The sequence below is a fragment of the Pinus tabuliformis genome, chromosome 6 (assembly GCF_031772625.1).
Source record: "Pinus tabuliformis cultivar Carrire ecotype Pingquan chromosome 6, CPIR1, whole genome shotgun sequence".
Classification (NCBI taxonomy): Eukaryota; Viridiplantae; Streptophyta; class Pinopsida; order Pinales; family Pinaceae; genus Pinus; species Pinus tabuliformis.
The window spans coordinates 1,819,256,098-1,819,264,313 of NC_142292.1; positions in this window are offsets into that span (position 1 = coordinate 1,819,256,098).

The following is an 8,216-nucleotide window of genomic DNA, read 5'->3' on the forward strand; positions in this document are numbered from 1 at the left end:
CCCTCTTACCCAAAGCATAACCCAATTGTTTTTCCTTGCTAGTGGGGTGCTGTACTTGCTGTTTTATTCTCTAATATATCATATCTTGCTTTGTTGCCCTCTTAATCATCTCTGCAAAGGGGCTTTTCCATTCGCCCGAGGAAACCTCGTACAAACATTGCAATTTCTGACTTAAAGCGTCGACCACCCAGTTCTCTTTCCCTTTCAAGTGCTTGATTTCGAAATCAAAGCCACCTAGGAAATCCACCCATCGTGCTTACCAGGCATTTAAGGTGGGTTGGCTAAAATAATTGGTTAGACTGTGGTGGTCTGTCAAAAGTAAAAATTTCCTTCCCAAAAGGTAATGTCGCCACATTTTCAAGCCGTGAATGACGGCTACCAATTCTAGATCATAAGAGAAATATTTCTGCTCATGCTCTTTCAGTTTCCTGGACTCGTAAGCAATTACTTTCCCTTCCTGCATCAACACGCCTCCTACACCTTCTGTTAGCCTCCTGCTGCAGCAGGTTAATCATCTTTCATGATCGATAGTTTTACATGCCAAATATGTCGTACTATCCATGCTGCAATGCTCCATATTTGCTACAGATGGCCAAAGAAGTGTCCATAAGAGTATGCTAGTCCAAATGCCACTGCTGTGTTCCAATTTTGATAAGCAATCCATTTTTCGGTTTAAGGCAGTTTTTCAGTTGGAGGTACTCAGGCTGGAGTTCACTAACCTCTCTCTTCTTCTCATCACCCTTATTATATAAACTCCCTATTAGTTTTCCCTTCCCCTATTAAAATCATGTATATAAATCCCCTTATGTAAATATTCCCCCCTGGCATTATAGCCATAATTCTACTAAGTCCGGGAAATCACAGTCCATCTGGGATTGTTTTTAGCCCATCCGCGTCATTGAGGAACTAGTTTGACATCTGGTCAGCTAGTAACCTCCCCCTTAAACCTAAAAACCCCTAAAAAACCCATATTCCGCCCCTAAACCAAAGTTTTATGCATAAATATTAACCCGCGCCTGTAAAAACCCATATAAACCTGTTTTCCTAAGTTTCAACCCGTCCGCCGCGCGTATTTAAAAGGGAATATTCCTGCGAATATTCCCACCCGTTAACCCGCCGTCCCTTCGCATCCGCCGCCAGCCGTCCGATCCATAGCCCCGCAGATCGACGGTGGGCGGGCATCTCCATTCCCGACACGCCCAGCCTTTAACGTCCGGGAGTTCGGTGGTTTTGTCGTCGTACTCCCGCCACGCGTCAGGCGCTGGTCTGTGGCGGAGACCCCTCCCCCGAAACCGCCTTTGCTCATAAGCGGTGCGCCACATACCGCTTACCGCCTCCTGCCGGGTGACGTCACCACCCACATCACCCCCTGCACAGTCATGCCCACGTCACCCCTTGTCCAATCACCCGATGAGTAACCTGCCTGCGTGGCCTCCTGCCACGTCACTGCCACGTGCCCCCTCCACCGTACCTACCACGTCATCGTCCGTACGTGATGACGTCATGCTGACGTCATCCCACCACGTTGCCCTGCTGATGTCATGCCGACGTCACCCGCCGTACAATGCTAACTTCATGCTGACGTCATCAACCCTTTTTTGGACGCAGAGGCGCAAAAGTCGCACTTCGGATCCCCGGAATCGAATTCTGAGGCAAATCGCTCATTGCAGGATTTTTTGGGCCAAAATGAAGAATCTTCAAGGAATCTTTAGGGAATCTTCTCACCATGCGGCCCCAGGAAGCCCGAAAAGGCGCAAAAATGATCCGTTTTCTTCACAGAGCATACCAAAATGATCAGAAGACAATTCCAGATGATACCGAGGCCGAACAGCGGCCATTTACTGGTGATTAGACCCGCAGCACATCAGATCAGCAGTCCAGATTTTGTCAGAGAGTATCAGTGGAAGAAAAGATGCCAGAGAGTATCAGTCATGATTTTTTAGGGGCTCGAGGCACCTGAACATTGATGAAGCCCCCAGAAAGTCAAATCAATAAGCATCAGCCCATCCTTGCCTTCAAATCACCATTAAAGCATTCAAGGCAGCAGGACAGCAAGAAAGCAGAAACCCATACCCATTTATTGCAGAAAACACTACAGCAAGCCACCGAGGACAACATCATTTATTCAATTTTGACACATCGGCCCTGAGCACGGCCCGAGATATTTGTTGCATTTATTTCTAGATAGGATTAGGTCTAGTAGTCATTTTTTATGACCTAATTAGGTCAAGATGTAATGAAGGAACTCTGCAGAAAGTTTTTGCCCTATATATACCACCCTCTGTATAGTTTTAAGGGTGGGTTAATTGAGATTTTCACTAGAGACTCGCTGTGTATTACTGAACTTTTCTGTAATCAAAGATTGCTTAAATCTTGGAGAGCGAACTGTCTGTTGCTGATGAATGTTCTGAAGAGTTGAAGATGGAATTCCTGTGCTGTGGTCTGAAGCAATAAGTGCCTCTTATCTCTGTTTATGTGTTTGCCATTATCTAAATAGCAGAAAAAAGGAATAGTCTAGAATTAGTTTAAACACTCTCTATGCTCAATTTCTGTTGTTTCTTCATGTTTTCCTCTAAAAGAATTGGTTATGAACATTTAATTCCTCCTGGCTCATGTTTACCCCGATTCACCTGTGCTGGCCAATTATCTAGGGATTCTTAACTGCCCCTAGGTAGCGCCCTGTTATTTTCTCTGCTAATTTGTTGGAGAGATTCTTAACTGCCTCTCTTTCTTTAGCCTTCATTCCATCCTTTGAACCTGAAAGTTGCTTCTGCTTCAGTTATCTTGCTCCATTTTCCCCTCACTGTTATTAAGGAAAGACACCGGCAGTTCCCCTCCTCGACTCCACGACCAATGGTTTGAAACATTCAGACTATACTCTGAAAGTGTCATTTTTCCCACCAAAACTCAATCAAACCCCGTGTGCATCATATCTAGCCTAAAATCACCCTTTTCAACAAAGCTAAATCATAAAGAGAGAGTCCTCTCTGACTACAGGCAGGCTAGGGCCAGGAGTCCAAAGTTGGTTTGTGGTTACCTCGGCCGTATCCCTTTAGGAGTCAAAAGGGACAACCTGAGTGATAACATAATGGCGACTCCACTGGGGAACATGAATCATGTGTTTATCAGTATAAATCCTCAATTTTGACCAGTTCGCCTCGTTTTCTGGAGAAAGTGTTCCTTTTCTTCGGGGTTGTTCATGTTCAGCTCTGATCTGTGACGGTGGATAGAGATCAGGCACTTCAAGGTTAATTCATCCACCTGGCGACTCCACATCATCCTCATAATAAAGACTCCGCTGGAGAAATGAACCCCAAGGAATTATACAAGCAGATCAGGCTCTTGACTTGGACTATCATCCAAGATATCATGTTCTTTCAATTGCACCAGATTTTGTTGTGCTTATTGTACTTTAAAAACGATTTTATGTCAGATTTTTATGTTTTTCCTTTGGAAAAGATTGTTGAAAAGCCTCCTTGCACATCAGATCAGCAGCTTTCAAATGCCGTTGAAGATCATCATTCAGCCAAGGAGGAACCAAAAATAGAACCCAGTCTTCTAGTTCCTGTACATACTCCTATGCCTCGTAAAGTTCCTGAAAGATATAAGCCGCTCATTTTGCCTCTTGTGCTTGGTCCCATGCCGACAAATCATCCTGAATATCTCCCTAGATTCGATGGAGAGAATGGAATTACTGCCCATAAACATATCCAGGCTTTTGAAGATTATCTTAATACATTTGAAGTGGAAAATGAAGATGTCAGTCTTAGACTATTTGCCCTTTCTTTGCAAAGCGAAGCTAGGACTTGGTTTAAAGCGTTGCCTGAGGCGAGCATCTCTAAGTTTCAGCAGTGTGCCAAGCTTTTCCTTGATAAATGGATGATCAGAGGTAATCTCTTCGCGCTCATTGAAGAATACAATCATTTAGAAAGGCATCTAGATGAATCTGTTCAGCAGTTTTAAGACAGATTCAATCAGGTTTATCAGTCCATGCCTTTAAATATAAGACCTCCCCTTGATTTAGCTCTATTGCAATATCCTAGAGCATTTGACACAGAGATGGAATTCTGTTTGACAGAAAGAGGCCCGTCCACTTTCAAACAGATGCAGGACATAGCTCTGGACATAGAGGCAAATCTAAGAAGGAGGGAAGAACAGCGCAAAGCAGAGCAAGAAGAGAGATTTCATAGTGTGTTACAAAAGACAGAGGAAATGATGCAGCTGATCACAATGAAAGTGGAATGTTCAGAGCACCAAAACAGATCTGTTTCACAACAGGAAAGTAGTGACATTCACAAACAAACCTGCCACAAAACATATGACATATTCATCCGGCCATACATGATGGAGCAGTCTCCTGATATACTGTGTGAATATAATAGCTTCTCTTCTTTCAACTGTCTGCCCAAATATGATCTGTATGATGATGACTATGAGCCTAACGATCAAATCAGCCTTGCAGAGGAATAAGATCCTATTTTGGCAGGAAGTAGTGTTCAGGTTCAGCAACCTGAACCCAATGATCAGCGTGCCCATCTCAGCTATGAAGAAAAGGAAGAAAACGCAGAGTGTGTTGATTTCAGTGAAGGAACTTTACCCTTTTGTTTTGAATCTTTTCAATTTATCAAGGATAACTATCATGCTATATATGATCAAGTGTCACCGCGTGCTGCTATTGACCGTCTGGAGGTTAATCAAGATATTGTTCCAAAGGTATTGCCTCTAATTTTGCAGCCCTAAAGAGCCATTGAATATTAGATTGAGGTGGATCCAGAAGCAGTAGTATACGACCAAATAATCCAAGTGGATCCCCCGCCTCATTACTTTCAGCCATCTGAGTTGTTCAAAGAAGAAGAAGACTAGCAGCCTGCATAGATCAGTCAAGTTCTATTCGAGCCAGATTGTAACAAATTACAAACACCTCTGCAAGTTCTAAATGACCTATCCGCTGGTAGGCAGAATGATGAAAGAGATCAGTGCTCTTCTCCATTAACAGGCTGCAAGGCTCAGTATCGAGTTGTCGATGATCTCCCGACTCCAAGGCATGGTAGCGATCCTCAACCTTTGTACAGTTCTTTAATTCATCCTAGAAATTATATATATATATATATATATATATATATATATGTTGCAGGACAGTTTTGTACAGTACTTAAACAGCACAAAGGATGTCAGTAGCTTCCTGATCTTCTCAAAGATTGACAAAGCCATAACAAATTGTATAATCTCAGTTGGTCTCACCGGCAAGCACAAGCAGCAAAGCCCACTCATGTTATTATTGCTTAAGTGGCTGCATTGGCTATTTCACTTCACCTAACAGCAAAGTAAGTATTGTTTAGGGTAGGTAGGTAGGTAGGATCAATAAGGCAGCCAGCCAAGAGAAATTTGCAGAACACAGCAACAATTGAATACAAGGCAGTCTGACCTGCTGTTCTTGACTTTTCACAAGGAAAAGCCATCCCAAAGTGGAGCCATTGTTAGCCTCCTGCTGCAGCAGGTTAATCATCTTTCATGATCGATAGTTTTACATGCCAAATATGTCGTACTATCCATGCTGCAATGCTCCATATTTGCTACAGATGGCCAAAGAAGTGTCCATAAGAGTATGCTAGTCCAAATGCCACTGCTGTGTTCCAATTTTGATAAGCAATCCATTTTTCGGTTTAAGGCAGTTTTTCAGTTGGACGTACTCAGGCTGGAGTTCACTAACCTCTCCCTTCTTCTCATCACCCTTATTATATAAACTCCCTATTAGTTTTCCCTTCCCCTATTAAAATCATGTATATAAATCCCCTTATGTAAATATTCCCCCCTGGCATTATAGCCATAATTCTACTAAGTCCGGGAAATCACAGTCCATCTGGGATTGTTTTTAGCCCATCCGCGTCATTGAGGAACTAGTTTGACATCTGGTCAGCTAGTAACCTCCCCCTTAAACCTAAAAACCCCTAAAAAACCCATATTCTGCCCCTAAACCAAAGTTTTATGCATAAATATTAACCCGCGCCTGTAAAAACCCATATAAACCTGTTTTCATAAGTTTCAACCCATCTGCCGCACATATTTAAAAGGGAATATGCCTGCGAATATTCCCACCCATTAACCCGCCGTCCCTTCGCATCCGTCGCCAGCCGTCCGATCCACAGCCCCGCAGATCGACGATGGGTGGGCATCTCCATTCCTGACACACCCGGCCTTTAACATCCGGGAGTTCGGCGGTTTTGTCGCCGTACTCCCGCCACGCGTCAGGCGCTGGGCTGTGGCAGAGCCCCCTCCCCCGAAACCGCCTTTGCTCATAAGCGGTGCGCCACATACCGCTTACCGCCTCCTGTCGGGTGACGTCACCACCCACGTCACCCCCTGCACAGTCATGCCCACGTCACCCCTTGTCCAGTCACCTGATGAGTCACCTGCTTGCGTGGCCTCCTGCCACGTCACTGCCACGTGCCTCCTCCACCGTACCTGCCACGTCATCGTATGTACGTGATGACGTCATGCTGACGTCATCCTGCCACGTCGCCCTGCTGACGTCACCCACCGTACAATCCTGACGTCATCGGCCCTTTTTTGGACGCAGAGGCGCAAAAGTCGCACTTTGGAGCCCCGGAATCGAATTCTGAGGCAGTTTTTGATGAGCGATTTGCGAAATCGCTCATCGCAGGATTTTTTGGGCCAAAATGGAGAATCTTCAAGGAATCTTTAGGGAATCTTCTCACCATGCGGCCCCAGGAAGCCCGAAAAGGCGCAAAAATGATCCGTTTTCTTCACAGAGCATACCAAAATGATCAGAAGACAATTCCAGATGATACCGAGGCCGAAGAATGGCCATTTACTAGTGATTAGACCCGCAGCACATCAGATCAGCAGTCCAGATTTTGTCAGAGAGTATCAGTGGAAGAAAAGATGCCAGAGAGTATCAGTCATGATTTTTTAGGGGCTCGAGGCACCTGAACATTGATGAAGCCCCCAGAAAGTCAAATCAATAAGCATCAGCCCATCCTTGCCTTCAAATCACCATTAAAGCATTCAAGGCAGCAGGACAGCAAGAAAGCAGAAACCCATACCCATTTATTGCAGAAAACACTGCAGCAAGCCACCGAGGACAGCATCATTTATTCAGTTTTGACACATCGGCCCTGAGCACGGCCCGAGATATTTTTTGCATTTATTTCTAGATAGGATTAGGTCAAGTAGTCATTTTTTATGACCTAATTAGGTCAAGATGTAATAAAGGAACTCTGCAGAGAGTTTTTGCCCTATATATACCACCCTCTATATAGTTTTAAGGGTGGGTTAATTGAGATTTTCACTAGAGACTCACTGTGTATTACTGAACTTTTCTGTAATCAAAGATTGCTTAAAGTTTGGAGAGCGAACTGTCTGTTGCTGATGAATGTTCTAAAGAGTTGAAGATGGAATTCCTGCGCTGCGGTCTGAAGCAATAAGTGCCTCTTATCTCTGTTTATGTGTTTGTCATTATCTAAATAGCAGAAAAAAGGAATAGCCTAGAATTAGTTTAAACACTCTCTATGCTCAATTTCTGTTGTTTCTTCATGTTTTCCTCTAAAAGAATTGGTTATGAACATTGAATTCCTCCCGGCTCATGTTTACCCAGATTCACCTGTGCTGGCCAATTATCTAGGGATTCTTAACTGCCCCTAGGTAGCACCCTGTTATTTTCTCTGCTAATTTGTTGGAGAGATTCTTAACTGCCTCTCTTTCTTTAGCATTCATTCCATCCTTTGAACCTGAAAGTTGCTTCTGCTTCAGTTATCTTGCTCCATTTTCCCCTCACTGTTATTAAGGAAAGACACCAGCAGTTCCCCTCCTCGACTCCACGACCAATGGTTTGAAACATTCAGACTATACTCTGCCTCTCTACCTGAAAGTGTCAGTTTTCCCACCAAAACTCAATCAAACCCCCTATGCATCATATCTAGCCTAAAATCACCCTTTTCAACAAAGCTAAATCATAAAGAGAGAGCCCTCTCTGACTGCAGGTAGGCTAGGGCCAGCAGTCCAAAGTTGGTTTGTGGTTACCTCGGCCGTATCCCTTTAGGAGTCAAAAGGGACAACCTGAGTGATAACACCTTCTTTGATTGCGTCCATACACACCACGTAATCCTTGCTGAGATCAGCTATACTTAGAATGGGTGCAGTGGTGAGCAAATTCTTAAGCTACTCAAATCTTTTCTGGCATTCCGGGGTCGACCTAA